Consider the following 27,272-nt stretch of genomic DNA (forward strand, 5'->3'; position numbering starts at 1 on the left):
CATTCATAAATTCTATAAAGAAGAAGCAATCAATAACAATGCTCAACTATTCTGAATAAAGGTGTAATATTTGTACGAATAAAATGCATGCACGCACGATACTACTCTATGTCGCTTTTTGATGAAAGTGTCTTGCTACATGGTATATATTACTATTATATTATTTTAATATAATGGCAATGTTAAATACTCATTTCTGATTGGTTTGAAGGGCATTCTAAAGCGTGCATTATTTAAGCAACAAGGCCCGAGGTGGTGTGGTATATGACGCAAAACAGATTGCCTGGATACAACCCTTAGCCGTGGTCTATTAGCCATATAACACAAACCCTTATTGCTATTATAAACTGGTTACCAACATAATTAGGAGAGTGAAAATAAATGTTTTGTCATACGCGTGGTATACGGTTTAATATACCACGGTTGTCAGCCAATCATTATTCAGGGCTCGAACCACCCAGTTTATAATTTCCTATAACGCAAGGCATGGTAGAATTCAATGACTATAGTTCATTCTTACATGTTCTATGTTTGAGCTGCTTTGGAAAGCAAAAGTCGAAATGAAAATATTATTGGCATCGTTGAATTCGATTTTCTAAATAGCAAGACATGGACGGTTAGTTCCACTCCACTAGCAGTGAAGCACTAGTGGAACACATCTGCCTCATCGTTCTTTATTTTGCATAGAACGTATAGCCCCCTTGTTGATTAACCCTTATTTTATACCATGGCATTGTTGAATACTCGTTTCTGATTGGCTTGGGGGGCACTCTAGAGCGTACATAATTTCACTATAACACGCGGTATATCAGCAAGGTAGAATCCAATGGCTATAGTTCATTCTTATATGTTCTATGTTTGAGCTGTTTTGGTAAGCTTGCGCTTCGTAGAACAAACCTTCCACGTCGTTTATATTTTCCACTCGTTGATGATCTATTATTCTTCTGGTGTTGCAATACATTCTCATACAATACAATGCTGCCCTCACCTGGTTGCCGAACGTCACTACATAACCAAAGTATTTTGGTGGACAGTGGCATATACTGGTCATTCATTATAAGGTACGACACCATCACTATGCATACACACAATGAATGGTAAAAAGCCGGGATGACTTTAAATTCCATTGAACTTTTGAAGCATCAGATACATTTTGATACAATGTACCAATATAACTTCCAAAGCAGATTTTATACTCCTATGATAAAGTGACTGGCTCACGCAGTCTGTAAAGAAAGTATGAGGTCCAATAGTTCCTGTTCAAGCATTAGTTTTAGAAGTAGACCAGTCTACAAGTAGGGCCTCATCAATGTAATGGCGTTAGCAGGTCCACCCTTTAGCTGAACTAGGGGCAACTCTTCCCCCATACTTTCCCCATGAGCCCCCCCCCCCCCCCCCCCACACATCAAATCAAATCAAATGTTATTTGTCACATGTGCCGAATACAACAGTGAAATGCTTACATACAAGCACTTAACCAACAATGCAGTTTTAAGAAAATCCCTAAAAAAGTAAGAGATAAGAATAACAAATCATTAAAGAGCAGCAGTAAATAACAGTAGCGGCGATATATACAGGGGGTACCGGTACAGAGTCAATGTGTCAATGTGCGGGGGGCACCGGTGTCGAATTAATTATGTACATGTAGGTAGAATTAATAGAGTGGCTATGCATAGATAATAACAGAGAGTAGCAGCAGCGGGGGGGCGGGGTGCAATGCAAATAGTCTGGGTAGCCATTTGACTAGATGTTCAGGAGTCTTATGGCTTGGGGTTAGAAGCTGTTTAGAAGCCTCTTGAACCTAGACTTGGCGCTCTGTTACCGCTTGCCGTGCAGTATCAGAGAGAACAATCTATGACTAGGGTGGCTGGTGTCTTTGACAATTTTTAGGGCCTTCCTCTGACACTGCCTGGTATAGAGGTCCTGAATGGCAGGAAGATTGGCCCCGGTGATGTACTGGGCCGTACGCACTACCCCCTGTAGTGCCTTGCAGTCGGAGGCCGAGAAGTTGTCATACCAGGCAGTGATGCAACCTGTCAGGATGCTCTCAATGGTGCAGCTGTAAAACCTTTTGAGGATCTGAGGACCCATGTCATTGGCAAACTAAATGACGGTGTTGGAGTCGTGCCTGGCCGTGCAGTCATGAGTGAACAGGGAGTACAGGAGGGGACTGAGTACGCACCCGAGGGGCCCCTGTGTTGAGGATTAGCGTGGCGGATGTGTTGTTACCTACCCTTACCACCTGGGGGTGGCCGGTCAGGAAGTCGAGGATCCAGTTGCAGAGGGAGGTGTTTAGGCCCAGGGTCCTGAGCTTAGTGATGAGCTTTGAGGGCACTATGGTGTTGAACGCAGAGCTGTAGTCAATGAACAGCATTCTCACATAGGTGTTCCTTCTGTCCAGGTGTGAAAGGGCAGTGTGGAGTGCAATAGAGATTGCATCATCTGCGGATCTGTTGGTGCGGTATGCAAATTGGAGTGGGTCTAGGGTTTCTGGAATAACTTTTTAGTGACGGGGCAGTATTCGGAAAATCGAATGAATGACGTGCCCAAAGTAAACTGCCTGTTACTCAGGCCCAGAAGCTAGCATATGCATATACTTGGTAGAATTGGATAGAAAACACTCTATCCAGTTTCTAAAACTGTTATAATAATGTCTATGAGTATAACAGAACTGATATGGCAGGCAAAAACCCGAGGAAAATCCATCCAGGAAGTGGGATTTGTTTGATGTGAGTGGTTTTCCATTGAATGCCTATTGACTATGTAATTGGTTAGGGCCCAGATTGCAGTTCCTATGGCTTCCACTAGATGTCAACAGTCTTTAGACATGGTTTCAGGCTTGTTTTCTGAAAAACGACAAAGAAAATACCTTTTGGTTAGGGGACTGGGGAAGCATGCAGTACTGGTTTGCACGTGTGACTGTGTGCGCGCCCTTCGTTGTTTTTCCTTTCTATTGAATACGCTATTGTCCGGTTATTTAGATAATTGACACCCTGAGGATTAGTTATAAATATCGTTTGACATGTTTTGACGAACTTTACCGGTACTATTAGGATGTATTCGTCTGCATGTTTTGACCGCCTTTGAGCCAGTGGATTACTGAACAAAACGCACCGACAAACTGAGTTTTTGGGATATAAAGAGGGACTTTACCGAACAAAACAACCATTTATTGTGTAGCTGGGGCTCTTGTGACTGCAACCAGATGAAGATCTTCAAAAGTAAGTGATTCATTTTATTTCTATTTCTGACTTTCGTGACTCATCTGCTTGGTTGGAAAATGTTGAATACACGTTGAATATAAACGTATTTCATTTTTGAAGATCGTAAGAAATATTGTATAAAGTGGTACCAGCACATGTGCTTCATGCTATATTTGAGACAAGCTACTGATATTGTTGCAGTGAACATCAGACTTGTTATGTTTGTCATGTACTGTTAAAATTGTGTTGATTAATGTAATTATATTATTTAATTGAGCATATATATACAGTTACTACCTATCCTGATTTATAATGCTATTTACTTTCCTCATGAGAATGGAGACAGACTATACCATTTAGACATAGTGACAAGCTGCATGTGCTTTGTACATTAAGTTATACCAGCTCCATCCAGTAAAGAGATCAGAGACTTGGGTGACTTTACGTCATCTTTACTAAACAACACAATTAACACAGCAGACAAAAACAAGGTTTGACCACTCCTCAAAAATGGCTTCACTCCTGCTCCTCAAGAGGCAGACTCTTCCACATTACGACGAACGTGACAGAGGAGGACCAAGGCGCAGCGTGATATAAATACATTCTTCTTAATTATTTACCGAAACGAAGAACACTAAACACACTATCAAAATAACCAACGAACGTAACGCTATATAAACAATAAGTGCAGACACAGGCAACTTACACATAGACAATAACCCACAACACAAAACAGGCTACCTAAATATGGTTCCCAATCAGAGACAACACAACACCTGTCTCTGATTGAGAACCATATCAGGCCAAACACATAGAAATAGACAAACCAGACATACAACATAGAATGCCCACACAGATCACACCCTGACCAAACAAAACATAAAACATACAAAGCAAACTATGGTCAGGGCGTGACACAGACAGTCATTTTCTTGTTGTCAACTGCCTCCACATAGAACATCTCATAATTTCTCTGTAACATGAATGGTTCCTTGAGGAGAATATTTTCCTCTTCATCCAGGCCATCATACAACCGTAGTTCTTTAAGGGTAGTAATACGGTCTTCCCCGTCCATCCCAATTACACTAGGGAGGGAAACAGTGCCTTTAAATGTTTGGAGTTCGCACCACCTTGCTGCCTCTAGGGTGTCCCTTAGAAGAACATCTGCTTCCTTGAAGATAAAGGAAGAATAAATATTAAGAGTAGTGCCTCATTGGGTGATCAAGACAAATTACACCCCACTTTCACAATACCACCATGCAAACAAAAGCCACTATTACTAAAGGGGTTTTCAGTGATATCTATAACTACTCAACAAGTCATCACAACTATTATATCTTGACATGCATCAAGCCTTCAGCATTATACACAGACTACATACCCAGTTCACAGCTCCCAGTTCGCCATGCATTTTGTTTTCAGTATCGTCTAGAAAGAAAACAGATTGTGGTCATTAAGTAATGTAAAGGAACCTCTAGGGATGTGTGTACAAGAATGCACCTTACTTTAGCTAATAGCCTATACAGTACCTGATCCTGCAGAGCTGGATGCTGATGTGACCTCTACATCATCCTGAAATATATTGGAGAGGGGGGGGGGGGTTAAGTCTTTAAACATTGGTTTAAGACTATACCACTCATCATATGAGAGGGGGGGGTTTAAGTCTTTAAACATTGGTTTAAGACTATACCACTGTCATATGACACCTCCTACCTGTAGTGTGTTTTGTTTTCGCTGCCTTTTTCAATCTTTCAACCTCTCTTCTTCAGACCTTAGTGAGTGAATGACATACATTACATACAATATGAAAATATATATTCAGATCAGTCTGGCTACAGTGAAACAAGTGATTTTAAGGATGCAAATGAAACGTTTTTATAAATGTTCAATACTTACGGCATGGGAAAGTTCTGCAGGAGAACTAGGAACCACCATCGCCTAATTTGCTGCATGTTTTCCTTTTAAAAATAAAATCACACAATCGGATGGGTATCCAAAAAAACATATCCACTAGTGATGAGAATTTCATAATTTATACATACCTCAGTGAAATCACACTGTGCTTCCATTGCAATGTACAGGGTGTACTGTAAGTTAATTTATGGGCAGGAGGGACGGTAGCGTCCCACCTGACAAACATCAGGTGAAATTGCAGAGTGCGAAATTCAAACTACAGTATTATAAATATTTAACTTTCATAAAATCACAAGTGTAATACATCAAAATAAAGCGTAACGTCTTGTTAATCCAGCCGCGGTGTCAGATTTCAAAAAGGCTTCACGGCGAACGCAAACCATGCGATTATCTGAGGACAGCGCCCCGCATACAAACACATGAAAAACATATTTCTACCAGGCAGGTGCGACACGAAAGTCAGAAATAGCGATATAAAAAAATGCCTTACCTTTGAAGATCTTCTTCTGTTGGCACTCCAAAAGGTCCCAGTTACATCACAAATGGTCCTTTTGTTCGATAATGTCTTTTGTACGTTATATCCATAAAACTCAATTTAGCTGGCAACCTTCGGTCAATAATCCTCCCAGTTTCCCTCCATCAAAATGCATACAAAATGAATCCCAAACGTTACTAATAAACTTTTCCAAACAAGTCAAACAACATTTATAATCAAACCGTAGGTACCCTAATACGTAAATAAACGATAAAATTTAAGACGGAGAATCGTTATTGTCTTTACCGGAGAAAAATACCAAAGAACGCGTTCTCTTCCACGCGCTTGGAAACACTACAGCCAAAATGGGAGCCACCTAGAAAAACCACTTCCAAAAACCAAATGGATCCCGGAAGATATTCCACTCTGTGCTAGCAAAACAGTCATGTAGTTTAGCATCCACTTCATCTGACCACTGTTTTATGGACCGAGTCACTGGTGCTTCCTGCTTTAATTTTTGCTTGTAAGCAGGAATCAGGAGGGTAGAGTTATGGTCAGATTTGCCAAATGGAGGGTGAGGGAGAGCTTTGTACGCATCTCTGTGTGGAGTAAAGGTGGTCTAGATTTTTCCCCCTCTGGTTGCACATTTAACATGTTGATAGAAATTAGGTAAAACTGATTTAAGTTTCCCTGCATTAAAGTCCCCGGCCACTAGGAGCGCCGCCCCTGGATGAGCATTTTCCTGTTTGCTTATGGCGGAATACAGCTCATTGAGTGCAGTTTAGTGCCAGCCTCGGTCTGTGGTGGTATGTAGACAGCCATGAAAAATACAGATAAACTCTCTAGGTAGATAGTGTGGTCTACGGCTTATCATGAGATACTCTACCTCAGGTGAGAAAAACCCTGAGACTTCCTTAGATATCGTGCACCAGCTATTGTTTACAAATATGCATAGGCCCCCGCCCTGTGTCTTCCAAGAGGCTGCCGTTCTGTCCTGCTGATAGAGTGTATAACCAGCCAGCTGTATGTTCTTAATGTCGTCGTTCAGCCACGACTCTGTGAAACAAGATATTACCATTTTTAATGTCTCGTTGGTAGGATATACGTGCTTTCAGTTCGTCCCATTTATTTTCCAGCAATAGAACGTTAGCTAGCAGAATGGAAGGCAAGTGCAGATTAGCCACTCGTTGCCTGTTCCTCACAAGACATCCTGATCTCTTTCCTCAAAATCTATGTTTCCTTTTCCAGTGAATCACGGGTATCTGGGTCTGGTCGGGTGTCCATAGTATATCCCTTGCATCCGACTCATTGAAGAAGAACTCCTTGTCCAATTTGAGGTGAGTAATCCCAGTTCTGATGTCCAGAAGCTCTTTTCGGTCATAAGAGATGGTAGCAGCAACATTATGTACAAAACCAGTTACGAACAACGCAAAAAAACAAAAACAAAATAGCATAGTTGGTTAAGAGCCGATAAGACGGCAGCCCTACCCACCGGCGCCATCTTTAGCGCACATACGGGTAGTTACTCGCTACAGTGGCCATGTTCGAGAGGATCAAAACGGAAATGTATAATTGGTAAATTGTAAATGACTGACTGATCTACAAATAATAATGAGTAGTTATTTATTTTCTTTCACCCCTTTTCGTGGTATCCAACAGTCTTGTCCCATCGCTGCAACTCCTGTACGGACTCGAGAGAGGCAAAGGTCGAGAGCCGTGCGTCCTCCGAAACACAACCCAGCCTCACTGCTTCTTGACACAATGCTCGCTTAACCCGGAAGCCAGCCGCACCAATGTGTCGGAAGAAACACTGTACACCTGGCGACAGTGTCAACGTGCATTGCGCCCGGCCCGCCACAGGAGTCAGTAGAGCGCGATGTGACAAGAACATCCCTGCTGGCCAAACCCTCCCCTAACCCGGACGATGCTGGGCCAATTGTTCGCTGTCCCATGGTTCTCCCGGTCGCAGCCGGCTGCGACAGAGCCTGGACTCGAATCAGGATCTCTAGTGGCACAGCTAGCGCTGTGATGCAGTGCCTTAGACAACTGCGGCACTCTGGAGGCCCATGAATAGTTATTTCTGATGCAAGGTTCTCTGTAGATCAGTTAGTCATTACTCACCTGCACTGTCGGCTGCAAAGTCGAACAAACCCAGTGATTTCAAAGTCGAACAAACCCAGTGATTTCCAACACGGATCATTTCAGACTTCCATGATGAATAGCGTTTTATGCGCTCGTTAGAGGTAGCATTAGTAACACTACTATGTACGATTCAAAGTTAATATTTCACAAGCATATTAGTCTCCTGAGAGACCATCAAAAATTGCCAAAGCCGACTATATTTCAAGTCGTCTCGGCGGGGTATTGGGTAAAGTTTTCAACTAGCAATAATCGCGCCTCGGATAAACCTCATAGGCTACGATACTGCCACTGCGCAAAGATAACGAGAAAGGGGGATTGGGTGGATATACTTTCGACTCGATGATGATTCCAATAACGGTTTCCATAAAATAAAAATAAAAACATTATAAACAATACACAAATAGAGATAGATTAGGGAGACGTGTAAAATGTTATTATGATGTGAACACAATTAAAAATATATATTCTTAAATGTTTCATTTAAAATATTCAAAGAAATGCCGTGCATTGTGGGATACATTGTGTCAACATGTGGAGAATTGGACATAACTGATCAGTTATCTACAGGCTGGATAAAACAAGGATAGGCTAAGGGGCTTTCCCACAAAATGGGTTTGTAGCTGGGTTTGTCGTTTTTTACAGTTTATTTCCTATTTCCACAATCGTCACTCAGGAGCGCACTAAACAACGCATTGTGGTTTGTTCAAAAAGGGTTGTCTAGTGCGGTTCGCTGCAGAACCAGTCCGGACCAAACACAGGAAAAGAACCAAAGAAGCGCAGTATTATCAAAGACAGTACAGTATGCTTTAGAAACTCTGTTGTATTATTGGTTGTTTGGCAGCGAACAATTGATGAAATGCACACAGTGCAGTAACGTAATTTAATATATCTTAAATATTATGTGATTTGCAGCGCATTTATGAATGCATCCGATGCAGATTAGGCTACATGGGTGTTATACGCATATTCACGTCGCAGTTTAGTTAGAGCGGCAATTGTTGGAAGAACAAAGCGAAAGTAATATGTCATTTGGGATACAAGTTAGGCTTCTTGATCATTATAATGTGAGCATTTTTCTCCAATAAACAAATTACTTGCATGAACACGTGGTTTTGTTTAGGCAATTTAGGTTGTTTGACATTTGGCTATGTGAAACCAACCGGACCAAATGAAAAAAGTACAATGTAACAAATAATCGAACTCAGACATATGTGCGAAAACGCCCTTACTGGGTATTCAGATAGGAATATATTTATATGTAGAAAATGTCGAGATTTTCTGCAGAATTTAGAAGCATGTCCTGTCAGCTACATTTTACATTTCTGTTTGCAATGTTCTAAAAATATTTCATGAACTCTTTTGACGCAAGTGTGGTGGGCCTATAGGAAGCATGGCGCTTGTATCCTTTAGTGGTTGAAAACGGGAGCATTTTTGTCTCACCGATGGTACCTTCGTTCTATCCTTGAGGTGTTGTCACTTCTATGTAGACAATAACACTAGGCGGTTCAATGATATAAAGAACATATTCATTGACTGATCACCAAACTATCCCTAGCTACCACTGAAGCTCATGATATGAACAAGCGCCTATCAGCGTTCTCTAGTCTGATAGATTGCTTCCGTAGTGTGCCATTCAAACCACCAGATGGCAATCTAATCCATTCAAAGTGGCATAGTTTAAAGATTATTTCTGTGATTACCTCTAAATTAAAAAATATATATAATTGAATCCCTTTTTAGATTTCATTTTAAGTCAGCAAATGTGAAGACTGTGCAGGGGGTGTGTAGACTTTCACTAGTGACTGTATATTTCCCTAAGAGTTGTCCAAAGTTGCTAGAATCTAATTCAAAATTATTCACAGCTGCAATGCCTGCCAAAGGTGCTTCCACCACTGGTGTGAAGACATGCAGTCAAGACATCTTAATTTTGTATTTGTTATTAATTTGGAAAATGTTCTATGATTTTTCTTTCTCTTTAAAAATGTGGAATAGGTTGTGTAGATCGGTGTGGGGAAAAAATTGAATGTAATCTCTTTTTACATTTCATTTAAGGCAGCAACATGTGAAGACTGTGCAAGGGGTGTGTAGACCGTATGACTGTAGGCCCCATTTGTAACTTGAGGATTCTGTTCCCTGTGTTTCCACCCCTGAAGGAGACCTCTCACATAATCAGTTGAAGTATCCACTTGACTACAGCATGACAATTTCAGCTATTATAAGAACTGTCATTTCTATGCAGAAATGATGGAAAGGGAAAGCTACATATTCTTGCATATCAATGCCAAAACACTGCACTGTAGATGTATATTCTTATGTGTAGTTTTGGCCTCTTAGCTACCCATATGTCTCCTATATCTCCTACAGTAAAGGTTCATTTCGTTGTCAGATTATTGATACCAGTTGAGCTGGATAGGTAATAGTGCCTAATACACTAAGCTTCTTCTAAATATCAATGCAATGCTGGATAATAATAATAATAATAAACCCTCATTTCCTATGGAGAGTGAACATTAAAAGCATTTCTGTTGTTGTGAAACCTAAGTGGGATAATGCCATTTGCTTTATATAATGTAGGCTCAGCAGCAGATAACCAGTAGCATGCCGGTTGTAAAGCGCCCTGTGCTGTGCTGCTGACACAATAGGGAGGATTTGCTCCTGCCAGTCATAGACAGGTACAATTAGTCTTACAGTGGCAGGATCACCGTCAGGGACAGGACAGGTAAGTATGTAGATAAAGGGATTACACTGTGTCTGGGCCACATAATCTCAAATGAATCCGGTAAGCTTCTGTTTCATTCTGAGCCTAGCATTGCAATCCATTTTCATCATCACACTACAACCTGGCTATTGCGTCAGTGCAACCCAGGAAAATATGAGAAGAGCTGTGTTCACTTTCACAGATGAACGATCTCTCAAACCAGGCTTGTGTGCCACACCTGTGTGCCAGTTGTGGACATTTGATAATGATGGTGGTCAGGGGGGATAATATGCTTTAATTCTCTTGAGGTGCCTTGATTACTTTTCTCTGAAAGCCCTATCAAGAATCCACTCAGGGATGTGTGATTTTAGTAATCACCTGTGACATGCTATAGATTAGATCTGGTCCAGCCTACATAATACTTTGCTTTCCAATAGGGCCCAGTGGTAGTCCATGGTCTTAAACACACTGGCATCATCCCTTTTTTTGTTTAGTATATTCAATTGTAGAAGCTTTGTTTTTAAGTCAATGCCATCCAGTATAAGGATAAGCTTATGTCATGTGTAGCAGCTTCTACTAGGTTAAGTAGGAATTTTTGTCTGGGAAATGTAAGTATGGCTTTCCGGTAAAACCCTTAGACTGGTGTGTGCCAACCAGGCTGCTCCAGCTTAGACCCAACCAATCACAGCTGTCTGTCTCTAATCACACTCTCAGACCTCCGTCCACCAACACACTCAGGCTTCTTAAATCACTGATCAGTGATTCATCAGGATCAGCGGGCATAATGAGGTGTATGTTTGTAGGGAGGGAGTACCTGTTTACGTGTGTGTCTCTGTTTGTGTGTGTGTGTGTCTGTGCCACTGTGTGTGTCTGTGTGTTTGTATGCCATGTGTGTGTGTGTGGTCTGATTTATATCACAGCAGGCTGGGGGACAGACAGGCAGGCATTGATGCTGGCCAGCCCCTCTCTCCTCTCCCCGTGTCACACTATGCTTTACAGTACAGACAACCAGCCAAGGCTCTAGTCTGCACACAGTAAAGTTAGGTCACTCAAAACATCTCCGGCCGTCACAGGCTTCCACTGCAATAAGTCATATTGACAGACAGTGCTGTGCTCTGCTAGGTCATGGAGCCATTCAAATCAAAGGATGCATTCCAAATGACACCCTATTCCCTATATAGTGCACTACTTATGAAACCTGGTCAAAAGTTGTGCACTGTATAGGGATTAGTGTGCCAATTGGGACGTAACCAAACTGCTCCTTTAAATAACCTTCCTCTGTCTCTCCAGCATCACCCCCCCCCCCCCCCCCCCCCTCTCCGTGACAGCTTCCTGTGTCCACGAGCAGCCTCCATCTGTTATCCCCATGTCTCCTGTCTTCTGAACTCCATCCCAGAGATGCTACATCTGGCAACCTTCAGACACTGACACAGAAAGTCATAATAGTGCATGTGTTTTTGTATAAGCTGATACTACTGTATCGCATAGAAATTTTGAATATATTTGGAGACACATAGTAGCACTATGCAACGATATCAATACTGGTCACATAGTTATTAAATGTGCACAGTTTTAATGACGATATAGTAATACCCACATGTACAGTAGGCAGAGTTAACAGTACATAATCTATACATCGTCCCAAAGATAAGCATGCATGCATTATAACAGAAGCACTGACACTTAAAATGTATATGTCGGCAAAATACAGCTCTCTCACCGAATGAAGTACAGCATAAACATTGTGCATAATTAATGCAGGCACTTGAACACATGCACTGCAATAAGGAACCAGCAGAGTGCACTCTATCCATATGAAAAACAGGTGCTGAAGCATGCTCCTGAACTACAAGTATTGGTTAGACCTTGACTGAACACTCAAGAAGAGAGCATGAACTCACTGACTTCAATACTAACATTGTGTGAATAGAATAATTTATTATTGGGTAAATGACTGAGCACACTGATCTAATATCAAGAAATCGAGTGCTGCAATCAAATCAAATGGTGTTTGTCACATTCCCGAAAACTAGACTTTACTGTGAAAGGCTTGCTTTACGAGCCCTTCCCAACGATGCAGTTAAAAATAATAAAAGAATAGTAACAGAAGAGTAATAAAATACACAAGAATGGAGCTATGTTCAGGGAGTACCAGTACCAGATCAATGTGCAGGGGTATAAGGTATTTAACGTAGTAGATATATGTATGTACATGAAAGCAGGGTAAAGTGACAGGCACCAGGATAGTTAATAATAAGACTAAAATATAGAGTAGTAGTGGCAGCATATGATCAGTGTAAAAGTAAGTGTGTTTGTGTTGTGTAGGTATGCTTGTGTGTTATGCGTGCGTATGTAGTGGATGTGTAGTGTGTGTAAACATTGCCTTCGGAAAGTATTCAGACCCCTTTACTTTTTCCACATTTTGTTAGGTTACAGCCTTGTTTTAAAATTGATTAAATCGTTTTTTTCCCCTCATCAATCTACACACAATACCCCATAATGACAAAGCAAAAACATGTTTTTTTTGTTGCTAATTTATATAGAATTTAAAAAAATGAAATATCACATTTACATAACTATTCAGACCCTTTACTCAGTACTTTGTTGAAGCACCTTTGGCAGGGATTACAGCTTTGAGTCTTCTTGAGTATGATGATACAAGCTTGGCACACCTGTATTTGGGGAGTTTCTCCCATTCCTCTCTGCTGATCCTCTCAAGCTCTGTCAGGTTGGATGGGGAGCGTTTCTGCACAGCTATTTTCAGGTCTCTCCAGAGATGTTCGATCGGGTTCAAGTCCGGGCTCTGGCTGGGCCACTCAAGGACTTTCAGACACTTATCCCGAAGCCACTCGTGAGTTGTCTTGGCTGTGTGCTTAGGGTCGTTGTCCTGTTGGAAGGTGAACCTAAGCCCCAGTCTGAGTTCCTGAGCGCTTTGGAGCAGGTTTTCATTAAGGATCTCCCTATACTTTGCGCCATTCATCTTTGCGTCAATCCTGACTGGTCTCCCAGTCTCTGCCGCTGAAAAGCATCCCCAACAATATGATGCTGCCACCACCATGCTTCATTATAGGGATGGTGTTTCCTCCAGATGTGACGCTTGGCATTTAGGCCAAAGAGTTTAATCTTGGTTTCATCAGACCAGAGATGTCCTTCTGGAATGTTCTCCCATCTCCACAGAGGAACTCTAGAGCTCTACAGAGGAACTCTAGAGCTCTGTCAGAGTGACCATTGGATTCTTGGTTACCTTCCTGACCAAGGCCCTTCTCCCCCAATTGCTCAGTTTGGCCAGGCGGCCAGATCTATCTAGGAAGAGTCTTGGTGGTTCCAAACGTCTTCCATTGAAAAATGATGGAGGCCACTGTGTTCTTGGGGACCTTCAATGCTGCAGACATTTTTTGTACCCTTCCCCAAATCTGTGCCTCGACACAATTCTGTCTCGGTGCTCTGCGGACAATTCCTTCAACCTCATTGCTTGATTTTTGCTCTGACAAGCACTGTCAACTAAGTGACCATATATACAGTTGAAGTCGGAAGTTTACATACACCTTAGCCAAATACATTTAAACTCAGTTTTTCACAATTCCTGACATTTAATCCTAGTAAAAAGTCCCTGTCTTTGGTCAGTTAGGATCACCACTTTATTTTAAGAATGTGAAATGTCAGAATATTAGTAGAGGGAATTATTTATTTCAGCTTTTATTTCTTTCATCACATTCCCAGAGGGTCAGAAGTTTACATACACTCAATTAGTATTTGGTAGCATTGCCTTTAAATTGTTTAACTTGGGTAAAACAATTTGCGTAGCCTTCCACAAGCTTCCCACAATAAGTTTGTAGGCCTCCTAGCTCGCACACGCTTTTTCAGTTCTGCCCACAATTTTTCTATAGGATTGAGGTCAGGGCTTTGTGATGACCACTCCAATACCTTGACTTTGTTGTCCTTAAGCCATTTTGCCACAACTTTGGAAGTATGCTTGGGGTCATTGTTCATTTGGAAGACCCATTTGTGACCAAGCTTTAACTTCCTGACTGATGTCTTGACATGTTGCTTCAATATATCCACCAAATTTTCCTCCCTCATGATGCCATCTATTTTGTGAAGTGCACCAGTCCCTCCTGCAGCAAAGCAACCCTACAACATGATGCTGCCACCCCTGTGCTTCACAGTTGGGATGGTGTTCTTCGGCTTGCAAGCCTCCCCCTTTTTCCTCCAAACATAATTATGGTCATTATGGCCAAACAGTTATATTTGTGTTTCATCAGACAAGAGGACATTTCTCCAAAAAGTACGATCTTTGTCCCCATGTGCAGTTGCAAACCGTAGTCTGGCTTTTTTATGGCGGTTTTGGAGCAGTAGTTTCTTCCTTGCTGAGCAGCCTTTCAGGTTATGTCAATATAGGACTCGTTTTACTGTGGATATAGATACTGTTTCCTCTAGCATCTTCACAAGGTCTTTTGCTGTTGTTCTGGGATTGATTTGCACTTTTCGCACCAAAGTACGTTCATCTCTAGGAGACAGAACATGTCTCCTTCCTGAGCGGTATGACAGCTGCGAGGTCCCATGGTGTTTATACTTACGTACTATTGTTTGTACAGATGAACGTGGTACCTTCAGGCGTTTGTAAATTGCTCCCAAGGATGAACCAGACTTGTGGAGGTCTACAATAATTTTTCTGAGGTCTTGGCTGATTTCTTTTGATTTTCCCATGATGTCAAGCAAAGAGGTACTGAGTTTGGAGGTAGGCCTTGAAATACATTCACAGGTACACCTCCACTTGACTCAAATGTTGTCATTTAGCCTAACAGAAGCTTCTAAATCCATAACATAATTTTCTGGAATTTTCCAAGCTGTTTCAAAGCACAGTCAACTTAGTGTATGTAAACTTCTGACCAACTGGAATTGTGGTGCAGTGAGTTATAAGTGATATAATCTTTCTGTAAACAATTGTTGGAAAAATTACTTGTGTCATGCACAAAGTAGATGTCCTAACCGACTTGCCAAAACTATAGTTTGTTTACAAGACATTTGTGGAGTGGTTGAAAAACGAGTTTTAATGACTCCAACCTAAGTGTATGTAAACTTCCGAATTCAACTGTAGACAGGTGTGTGCCTTTCCAAATCATGTCCAATCATTTGAATTTACCACAGGTGGACTCCAATCAAGTTGTAGAAACATCTCAAGGATGTTCAATGGAAACAGGATGCTCCTGAGCTCTATTTCGAGTCTCATAGTGAAGGGTTTGAATACTTATATAAATAAGGTTTTTCTGTTTTTGCTTTGTCATTATTGGGTATTGTGTTTAGATTGTTTTTATTTAATACATTTTAGATTAATGCTGTAAAGTAACAACACTTTGAAAAAAGTCAAAGGGGTCTGAATACTTTCCGAAGGCACTGTATATAGTCTTGTGAGTGTACACAGAGTCAGTGCAAGATTGGGTCAGTGCACATTGTCCGGGTAACCATTTAATTAACTATTTAGCAGTCTTTTGGCTTGGAGGTAGAAGCTGTCTCGGAGCCTGTTGGTCCGAGAGCCAATGCTCTGGTACCGTTTGCTGGATGGTAGCAGGTTGAATAGTCTATGGCTTGGGTAGTTGGAGTCTTTGACGATTTTTCGGACCTTCCTCTGACACTGTCTGATATACAGGTCCTGGATGGCAGGGAGCTCGGCTTCCGTAATGTACTGGGCTGTCCGCACAACCTTGTGTAGCTCTCTGCGGGGATGCAGCCAGTCAAGATGCTCCATGACTGTGCGGGTGTGTGTGGACCATGTTAAGTCCTTAGTGATGCTGACGGCAAAGAACATGAAGCTCTCGACCAGCTCCACTACAGCCCCGTCGATGTGGATGGGGACGTGCTCTCCCCTAATCACCACCTTCCACTCATCTCCTTGGATAATGAACCATGTAGTCAGTCTCTGTCAGTCCCAGTGCGTCACGTATGAGAACAGTAAGGGGCTGACTATCATTCGCTAGTCAATATGTAATGAGAAAATGAATAAATACAAATATGCTATCATCATACAAGCATAAAGGCTACAAACAGCATGTTTCCTGATTATTCCTTGCTTACCAGTTGATCATATTCCCATGAACGATCTCCATTCAAATCAAATCAAAGTTTATTTGTCGCGTACACACTTTTGTAGATATTATCGCAGGTGCAGCGAAATGCTAATGTTTCTAGCTCCAACAATGCAGCAATAGCAATACAATAACAATACACACATAATTCCTTCCCCCCAAAATAAGAAAGAACAGAGAAATGAAGACATCAGAACTGTGTGACAGCTGCCCTAGCTTGGTGTGGTCAAGCCTATAACCTACTTCCAAGACTCATTACTCCTGAACACTTAGACAAACAGGTCAAGCATTGTGAACTCAAGCATCATATAGACAGCAGATTTGGCTCTGCTTGTTTTGCTATATCCACTAACCTAGCTGTGTTTCTTGAGTGTTCAGTTTCTGCTCTGATAGTAGTGTTCTGTTTGTCGATCTCACTCCATCTCTCTGTCTGTTTGCCTGACATTAGTTTCCATCTCATCGGTCAATATGAAAACCTGTGAAGGCCATCTCCCCCATCTCCCTCAGCCTCTCTGCTGCATCTCTGCCACTCTTCTGGCTGTGTCAGCAGTAAGGGGCTGACTCACACCCCCTCAGCCCCATCGTCCCTCAGGGCCCTTCGGGCAAAGACGACACGTCGCTCCCCCAGACAGACAGGCTCATTTGCATGGCCGTAAATCACTTACAAAACTGACACCCAACCAGAGCACAGCAAGGATTATGAGACAGGGCCATAAAACTATTACTCCATGTGCCAAACTGCAGTGTTATGTGAGATGAGGCTCCCAGGCAGGAATATAAACTCTTCAAGTGGTTGGTGAGGTGATGATGTTTGGTGGTTGAGAAAATTGATCTGGGTTCAGTTTCACATGCAGCTACATTTTAGCCCCTGGCTGGAATGCGACAGCATTCAGGAGAGGTGTGTTTGGAAAGGTCAGGAATCCCAAGTTTCTTCAAAGTTGTCTAGTGTAGCCTACAACTAACAGTGCATGATGCAACCTCACCTTCTGAGGTGAAAAGCCAAGACAGCCACTGCTAGTAACTGTGAAGGCTTGACTATTTCATTATACAGTAACAGGCAGGCCTAGGCTTGATGGAGTCAAAACAACAAGAAAAACAAATGGTTTCATCATTCATCATATGGGTTTTAAAATCAATTAAGTTATCTAAACAGTATCTTATAATTTCAATCCTTCGAGCGGTGTAAAGGCCTACAACACTATAAAAATAGAAAGACTCAAAACACCATGATTGTCTAATAAAACCATGGAAAGTAGTGCACCTAACCTAAGATCTGGTGTTTGGATTGTGTTTGAATGTAAACCCAAAGTATGTTTTATGATACACAGAAAGTGTTTTAAAACAGAATACAAGTATTCTAAAACACCTGGTTCTTCAGTCTGAATAAAAAAATTGTAAAGAGTGTTTTCAGCACATGTAAAAAGGCAGCATCAAAACACACACAAAAAGCTGTGTGTCTCGTACAATCAAATGGTTAAGAAATGCAAATTGTTTATAGACTAAATATTGATTGATGATAAGCGCATATTGAGAATATTTTTTGTGGAACTCCACCTTTATTTAGACATTAAAAACAGGTGACAGAGAAGAAGGAAAGTGGGACAGGCGAAAGCGGCATTGAATCCCCGACTTCTGGGGCAGTAATATGGTACATTTCAGTGGAATTTCATTGGAATATTACACACTCAATAATACTGCCACACTGTAAAAAATATTCTGGAGTGAATTAAATTTAAAAAAAAATTAAATGACAACCAATTTATACTTAATGAAAATGAATGCAGGTCGTTTCAATTATTAGTTCATTTCAGTTTACTCCCCAAAAACATCCTGCTTAATATGTTGCTAAAAATGTTTCTATCTTTTATGAGGATAAACATAGATATAAGAGAGTGAATTACCTGATTTGAAGCCTGGTTTCAATCTCCTTGCACTTCCTATGTTGCCACTTGGCTCTGTTTTCATAGGATTGTGGGTAATTCAATAATGTTTTACTTTATTATTATTTTACACAATGTTATATGGATGTTTGAATAAATACATTTATACTTATATATTAGTAGTAAGCAGCTTGTTGTGCTATGAGGTGTAACGATTCAGGATGAACGGATATCAAAACCTTTAGACAAAATTACATTAATGATGACACAAACCATTCCCACATTTACATACTTTAATACTAGAGGCAAATACAGAATCTTGCTATGTTTTCTGTAAAACCTTAGGTGGATTGTTGCATAAATCAACATTGAACATTACAATACTCCAGAAGAAGAGATCTAACTCTGCATTATACAGGGTTTGAGGGCACCACAACAGTTTCAGATGTTTTAGAGAGAGGAAAGGACAACAAAAGAGAAGGTATCTAATTCTGCACTAAACAGAACTCAAACATAAAACTACTGTTTTCAACCTTTTCTGTTAGTGCTCCCAGTCCCTGGCAAGGTGTTGCACTACAATTTATTAAATAGTGTTACAACACCATGTAATGTTTCAAAACATGTCAGGATGATGTGCGTAAATCTAAGACACTCCATTTAGTATGATACGTTATGTTTTGTATGGTATCTATTAATTTGTGGCTGTTCATCACCCATTTCATATGATATGTTACAAATTACAACTCATATAATGTTACAATATATTACACATTTTCAAAATGCAGTATATGTAACAAATTTGCTAAACTTTTGATATGTAACCAATTCTAGCTAGATGGCTAGGAGGCTAAAGTTAGCTATCTGGCTAACGTTTGCTAAAATAGGGTTTAGGATTAGCGGTTAGGTTTAGGAGTTAGGTTAAAGGGTTAAGGTCAGGGTTAGCTGAAACGGTTAAGGTTAGGGTTAGCTAAATGGGTTAAGGTTAGGGGAAGGGTTAGCTAAAAGGGTTAAGGTTAGGGTTAGCGTTAGCTAAAAGGGTTAAGGTTAGGGTTAGCTAAAGGGGTTAAGGTTAGGGGAAGGGTTAGCTAAAAGGGTTAAGGTTAGGGGAAGGGTTAGCTAAAGGGGTTAAGGTTATGGGAAGGGTTAGCTAAAAGGGTTAAGGTTAGGGTTAGCTAAAGGGGTTAAGGTTAGGGTTAGCGTTAGCTAAAAGGGTTAAGGTTAGGGTTAGCTAAAGGGGTTAAGGTTAGGGTTAGGGTCAGCTAAAAGGGTTAGGGTTAGTTGTAAAGTAGCTTAAAAGTTGTAAGTAGTTGAACATTTGCATATTAGCTAAAATGCTAAAGTTATCCATGATGAGATTCAAACTCGCAGCCTTTGTTTGATAGAAAGTTGCATTATACACCCACCCAACCACCCTAATTTTGCCTTAAGTAACCATCTTTCTTATGTAACCATACCAAAAGTAACATGTCATACTAATTTGAGTACCCTGGATTTCTTTATGTCTAGTCTATGAGACCTGGCTGGTGTACACAAGAATAATAGTGAAGACATCAAAACAATGAAATAACACATATGGAAACATTTATTTGGGCTGCAATCTGAGGCTGGTCTTCCTTCTTGTGGCAGTCCTCATGAGAGCCAGTTTCATCACAGCCCTTGATTGTTTTTGCGACTGCACTTAAAGAATCTTTCAAAGTTCTTGATATTTTCCAGATTGACTGACCTTCATGTCTTAAAGTAATGATGGGCTGTCGTTTCTCTTTACTTATTTGAGTTATTCTTGCCATAATATGGACTTGGTCTTTTACCAAATATGGCTATCTTCTGTATACCACCCTTACCATGTCACAACACAACTGATTGGCTCAAACGCATTAAGAAGGAAAGAAATTCCACAAATGAACTTTTAACATTCCACACCTTTAATTGAGATGGATTCCAGGTGACTAGCTCTTGAAGCTGGTTGGGAGAATGCCAAGAGTGTGCAAAGCTGTCATCAAGGCAAAGGGTGGCTACTTTGAAAAATCTCAAATATAAAATATATTTGGATTTGTTTAACACTTTTTTAGTTACTACATGATTCCATTATGTTATTTAATCGTTTTGATGTCTTCACCATTATTCTAAAATGTGGAAAATAGTGACAATAAAGAAAAACACTGGAATGAGTACGTGTGTCCAAACTTTTGACTGGTACTGTATGTGATTGAATTTGCCCTTGAAACTGCAAAGAATGAGCTATGTCATAGTCATAAATACCTTATTTATCATGACCTCCATCTTAAAGACATTAGAGTTGATTTATGACATCATGATGCAGTTATCATTATCAACCATGGTCCCCCATGACCATAGAGACAAGTTTGGACAAGCAAATGCTTTTGGATGGTTTGAATCGTTGGTTGGATTTAGAATATATATTTTTACATCCGAGGAATAGAACGACCTTAATCTCCTTTTAGACATTAATCTGCAATAGATTAAAAATAAAACCACTTTAAGATTTTTAAATAAGCATCAAGGTTAAGACAACTATGCCATACTGGGCATAGGGCGGCAGGTATCCTTCTTGAGGTTGGAGCGTTGAGCCAGTAACCAAAAGGTTGCTGGATGGAATACAAAAACGAACAAATTGAAAAATCTGTCGATGTGCCCTTGAGAAAGGCACTTAACCATAATTTGCTCCAGGGGTGCCGTACTACTGTGGCTGACCCTGTAAAACAACACATTTCACTGCACCTATCCGGTATATGTTCCAATATTTTTTTTTACTGAATGTGAACTCGCATGCATGAGCTATTTCAATTCCTTCCCTTCATTACAATGATTCCAAGCCGGTGGCGACCGAATACCATATTATACTACTTGCTCCTTCGCTTTTCTTGATATTTTGTAACCATTGCCTGGCAGTCAGTGAACTATACTGTCTTTTACGTTTTGGAAGGGGGAGGAGAATAATTCCTCTCTCGTCCGATCGATGTTGCGTTCTTCCTCTCCACGCATTCCCCACTATAGTGTCATGGTTCTCAAATGCAATGTCACTCAAGGCGGATGTGAGCGGATCTCACAGGTGTGTTGCCAATTTAGCCAGAGTTCGAGAAGAAACACCTGGAATCATCATGTGATCCTGTACCTGGGCGTGGAGAAAGTCCCTGTTATTTTCTGGACTCTTGTTGAGTGTCGTCTTTCCGTAGGAATTGTCAACCAGTGCCCCACTGTATTTTCTAAGGAACAGTGCCTTTCTGTAACCCTCTCCGCACGAATTCAGGAAGAGTAAAATGTGAACTTTACATGTATTTTGCTTGGGGGTTATTTTAAATTTTTAGGGGGACTTTTTGAAACCCAACGGCTTGTGTTTGTGCAACTATACTGTTCTTCCAAGGTGAGTTTGACGTGTGTTTTCCCGTTACAGCAACGGACCCAGTCTGTCTTTTATATTCTATCTATTCCATACATTTTAGAAGCGAATTCAAATACATCTTCAGGTCAGTTAGAATACAGCTGGCTGTATACTCATTTGCCTGTGTAAACATCTGCTGAATTTACAATTGCGATGATAGTAGTACATGTATTACTTCCGATAATAGCGCCGCTGTACAACAGACATGACACGATGAGACACGCATGTTTTGCACATTTGTCTTGAAACCTAAAACGTATCCCTTGAATTCACATATTAATTTAGGTTACATATTGATTGGAAGTAATGTCTTTGTCAGATTAAACGTTTTTCCTCCAGCATTATGAAATGATGCAACTGTATGGAAATAATGATTTATGAATGTTGAACCTGAGTTTTGTTTGAGCAGTTTAAACACGAAATGGATTTCTGTAGTCACTCAGTACTAGTTACTAAACCGCCCATAGCATATGCACTTGTATGAGTAGATACAGTCTAGCCTACATTTAACCCATTCATAGCTAACTACATTTAGCGCCTATTGACAATAGTATCGGCTTTGGGAGTTTGGTTAAGAGCCCGACTCTCGTAATGAGCCTTAAAACGCATCGCTTGTGGTAGGTGCGGTTTTGAAAACGTAACATGCAGCCCAAACCGCAAGTGTTGCGTGCGAGAGCTTTGCAAAATAATTGTACAAGTACATGTTATTCAATGATTTCACCCAAACTGCTCCGCACGTCAAGGTGCGTCTGCGTAGCCAGGCGCTAAAAACAACATTGTTCTATTAGAAGCTTCACATGCTGAAAGTCCCACCTCTCCCATCTACTCATTGGTTTTCAGTAGCATACAGTACTAACCCACTTGTCTGATTGAAAGACTGAGGAAGTCCACACTCCAGTCCAGTTGGTGGCGGTAATGCACCTTAAAGTGGGTTGCCAACTGCCATATAAAATCCACAGAAGAAGAATGAATGACAACTAACTAAAAACTAACTAGGTTTCCCCTTTCAACTGTGGATTAATTGTCTGAGTAGAGAACACTCAATTTTGTGTGACTCAAAATGGGTCAAAATTCTACAATGATCCAGCAAAAAAGGGACCATATGCATTTCAGGTAAAATAATAACCCAGTGTTTATCTCCAAAGACAAATTAGCTAGCAGCAGTAATCTAGCAAAATTTCCATAAATGTTTAATGTATGTTTCGACCTGTCCCCAAATGAATCTAGTTGGTTCACAGTTGGTTTTGGTATTTTAACCTGCGTGTCATGAATGCATCTGGTGGGGATAGACAAAATCGATGGCGCACGCGGATGCATGTGCAGGGCCAGTTTGGTCAACATATAAGGAAGGTATCATTCATATCAGCGAGAAATACTTTAAAAAAAAAAGGTTAAATTACTACACACCTTTATGGGTTTAGGGTGTTCCCACACGGCCATATATCCATGTTACAGCACTTGTTTACGGAAGACAGAGATGGCCACCTATGCTAATTAATCAGCACGCTCTGAAAACCTGTGTGTAAGCTTAACTGGGGAGGAAGTGTAGTTGGTCAACTGGAGGCACACAGAGCATATGGATCTGTGCAAATCTGCTACAGTAAGTGTGTCTTTTATTTGAAAGATTATTTCTCACTGATGTGAAAATATGGGGCATATCAGCATGTTTCAAAAACCATTTTGGCAAACGGGGATTATTGACGTTTCTAAACGTTAAAACACAGCTTTGTAGTTCACACGCGGCCGAAGCTAACGGAGAAGGGTGTTCGAGAGCTAGCCTACAGTGAATTCTGAAAATATTCAGACCCCTTGACTTTTTCCACATTTTGTTACGTTACAGCCTTATTCTAAAATGGATTGCATATTTTTCCCCCTCATCAATTTACTCACAATAACCCATAATGACTAAACAAAAACAGGTTTTTAGAAATTTTTGCAAATGTATAAAACCTAAAAAAAACTGATATCACATTTTACATACAATACCAGTCAAGAGATTGGACACACCTACTCATTCAAGGGTTCTTATTTATTTGTACTATTTTATACATTGCAGAATAATAGTGAAGACACAAAAACTATGAAATAACACACATGGAATCATGTAGTAACCCAAAAAGTTTTCAACAAATCCCAATATATTTTATATTTGAGATTCTTCAAAGTAGCCACCCTTTGCCTTGATGACAGCTTTGCACACGCTTGGCATTCTCTCAACCAGCTTCACCTGGAATGCTTTTCCAACAGACTTGTGAAGGAGTTCCCACATATGATGAGCACTTGTTGGCTGCTTTTCCTTCACTCTGCGGTCCAACTCATCCCAAACCATCTCAATTGGGGTGATGTCGGGTGATTGTGGAGGCCAGGTCATCTGATGCAGCACTCCATCACTCTCCTTCTTGGTCAAATTGCCTTACACAGCCTGGAGGTATGTTGGGTCATTGTCCTGTTGAAAAACAAAAGATAGTCCCACTAAGCGCAAATCAGATGGGATGGCGTATCACTGTAGAATGCTGTGGTTGCCATGCTGCTGAAGTGTGCCTTGAATTCTAAGTAAATGACCAACAGTGTCATCCGCAAAGCACCCCCACACAATCACACTTCCTCCTCCATGCTTCACGTGGGGAACCACACATACGGAGATAATCCGATCACCTACTCTGCGTCTCACAAAGATCCAGTGGTTGGAACCAAAAATCTCAAATTTGGACTCATCAGACCAAAGGACAGATTTCCACCTGTCTATGTCCATTGTTCGTGTTTCTTGGCCCAAGCAAGTCTCTTATTATTATTAGTGTCCTTTAGTAGTGGTTTCTTTGCAGCAATTTGATCATGAAGGCCTGATTTCACGCAGTCTCCTCTGAACAGTTGATGTTGAGATGTGTATTTTACTTGAACTCTGTGAAGCATTAATTTGGGGTACAATTTCTTAGGCTGGTAACTCTAATGAACTTATCCTCTGTAGCAGAGGTAACTCTGGGTCTTCCTTTCCTGTGGCGGTCCTCATGAGAGCCAGTTTCATCATAGCGCTTGACAGTTTTTGCGACTGCACTTGAAGAAACTTTCAAAGTTCTTGACATTTTCTGTATTGACTGACCTTCATGTCTTAAAGTAATGATGGACTGTCGTTTCTCTTTGCTTATTTGAGCTGTTCTTGCCATAATATGGACTTGGTCTTTTACCAAATAGGGCTATCTTCTGTATACCACCCCAACCTTGTCACAACACAACTGATTGACTCAAACGCATTAAGAAGGAAAGAAATTACACAAATTAACTTTTAACAAGGCACACCTGTTAATTGAAATGCATTCGAGGTGACTGTTGACTGATTGTTACACACTTTTTGTCGTTACTGCATGATTCCATGTGTTATTTCATAGTTTTGATGACTTCTATTATTCTACAATGTAGAACATTTGTAAGAATTAAGAAAACCCTTGAATGAGTAGGTGTGTCCAAACTTTTGACTGGTACTGTAAGTATTCAGACCCCTTACTCAGCACCTTTGGCAGCACCTTTGGCAGCGATTACAGCCTCAGTCTTCTTGGGTATGACGCTAAAAGCTTGGCACACCTCTATTTGGGGAGTTTCTCCCATTCTTCTCTGCAGATCCTCTCAGGTTGGATGGGGAGTGTTGCTGCACAGTTATTTTCAGGTCTCTCCAGAGATGTTCGATCGTGTTCAACTCCGGGGTCTGACTGGGCCACTCAAGGACATTCAGAGACTTGTCTTGAAGCCACTCTTGCATTGTCTTGACTGTGTGCTTAGGGTCGTTGTTCTGTTGGAAGGTGAACCGTCATCCCAGTCTGAGGTCCTGAGCTCTCCGGAACAGGATTCATCAAGGATCTCTCTGTACTTTGCTCTGTTCATCTTTCTCCGTTCAGGTTTCCTCCAGATGTGCGACTTGGATTTCAAGCCAGAGTTCAATCTTAGGTGCCTTTTGGCAAACTCTAAGCTGGCTGTCATGTGCCTTTTACTGAGGAGTGGCTTCCATTTTGCCACTACCATAAAGGCCTGATTGGTGGAGTGTTGCAGAGATGGTTGTCCTTCTGGAATGTTCTCCCATCTCCACAGAGGAGCACAGGAGCTCTGTCAGAGTGACCATTGGGTTCTTGGTCACCTCTCTGACTAAGTCCCTTCTCCCCCGATTGCTCAGTTTGGCCGGGCGGCCAGCTCTAGGAAGAGTCTTGGTGGTTTTGAACTTCTTCCATTTAGGAATGATGGAGGCCACTGTGTTCTTGGGGACCTTCAATGCTGCAAACATTTTTTGGTACCTTTCCCCAGATCTGTGCCTCGACACAATCCTGTCCTGGATCTCTACGGACAATTCCTTTGACATCATGGCTTGGTTTTTGCTCTGACATGCACTGTCAACTGTGGGACCTTATATAGACAGATGTGTGCCTTTCCAAATCATGTCCAATCAATTGAATTTACCACAGGTGGCCTCCAATGAAGTTGTAGAAACATCTGAAGGATGATCAATGGAAAAAGGATACCCTGAGCTCAATTTTGGGTCTCATAGCAAAGGGTCTGAATACTTATCTAAATAAGGTATCTGTTTTTCATTTTTAATACAAAACCTGTTTTCGCTTTGTCATTATGGGGTATTGTGTGTAGATTGATGACCCCAAAAAAGATCCTCCATTTTAGAATGAGGCTGTAACGTAACTAAATGTGGAAAAAAGGAAGGGGTCTGAATACTTTCCCAAATGCACCGTATCTCATTAATTTGCACAAAGTGATCCTTGCACTATGAAGTTATACAGTTCACTAAACAGGCATTTGCCTAGATCCTTATGATGACCACTTCATGAATGCATTTACCTTCACAGGCTTCATTAGTATTTCATTTGTAATAAACCATGCTTTGTTTAACTACTTTGGTTGTGGAGACATGTCTAATTTGACTAGGCTGTTCTCTACTTGTCTCTTTCTCACAGTAACATGTGAATACAGAATAATGGTCCTGGCAGCCTGTAAACTGTAGAGTAGCTGATCAGTCATCACCACTCCACAAGAAACATCTCTCACACAGTCTCATACAGGCAATCTCACTGAGCCTGACCATGTGCAACACTCCCCTGCCTCCAAGTCGGCATGTGATTATGTATTTTGATTGGTACTGTTTGTTTTTAACTTTCCTGTGGAGAACATGTAGACAGTCGTCCCATTCATGTCCTCCTTGAATCTCCTGAGTAGTGCTGTGAGTCTGTGTCTCTCTGGCCCCGGCCCTCTGCTCTGCTATCTCACTGTATAGCCTTGTCTGTCTAAATCGTCCTTTGATTCCGGAGTCCGTGGTCCATTTCGCCGAGCCACCCACCCCTCACATACAGACCTACTGTACATGGCATGCTCCATCTCCTGGGGATTATCCCCATTAAATGACATTAACAAATGTTGTCATGGTGGAAATTGTTTAGTCTGGGTCGGGGGTACTCCGCTCGAGGGGAAGCAGGAAGGATGGTTGGGTG

The 27,272-nt window shown here is 41.1% G+C and overlaps 1 protein-coding gene, 1 long non-coding RNA gene and 1 other non-coding gene across 3 annotated transcripts in view; 1 reads left to right on the forward strand and 2 right to left on the reverse strand.

Annotated features, from left to right (window-relative positions):
* Positions 1–3,639: 3,639 nt before the first annotated feature.
* Positions 3,640–8,024, reverse strand: LOC139578292 (uncharacterized). The gene is made up of 6 exons (XR_011675523.1): positions 7,714–8,024; positions 5,100–5,161; positions 4,917–4,974; positions 4,733–4,775; positions 4,585–4,631; positions 3,640–4,374 (listed from the first exon to the last, which is right to left on the reverse strand). It is a non-coding gene; the product is annotated as an uncharacterized lncRNA (long non-coding RNA).
* LOC139579875 (U4 spliceosomal RNA) lies at positions 7,894–8,034 on the reverse strand. The gene has a single exon (XR_011675888.1). It is a non-coding gene; the product is annotated as a U4 spliceosomal RNA (small nuclear RNA).
* A 13,306-nt stretch (positions 8,035–21,340) lies between these two features.
* Positions 21,341–27,272, forward strand: part of LOC139578293 (plexin-B2-like) — a 204,162-nt gene continuing 198,230 nt past the window's right edge. The window contains exon 1 of the mRNA XM_071405698.1: positions 21,341–21,777. The gene's annotated coding sequence lies outside the window, so the exon portion shown is untranslated. The remainder of the gene's footprint in view (positions 21,778–27,272) is intronic.

This window comes from Salvelinus alpinus, chromosome 6 (genome assembly GCF_045679555.1).
Source record: "Salvelinus alpinus chromosome 6, SLU_Salpinus.1, whole genome shotgun sequence".
Classification (NCBI taxonomy): Eukaryota; Metazoa; Chordata; class Actinopteri; order Salmoniformes; family Salmonidae; genus Salvelinus; species Salvelinus alpinus.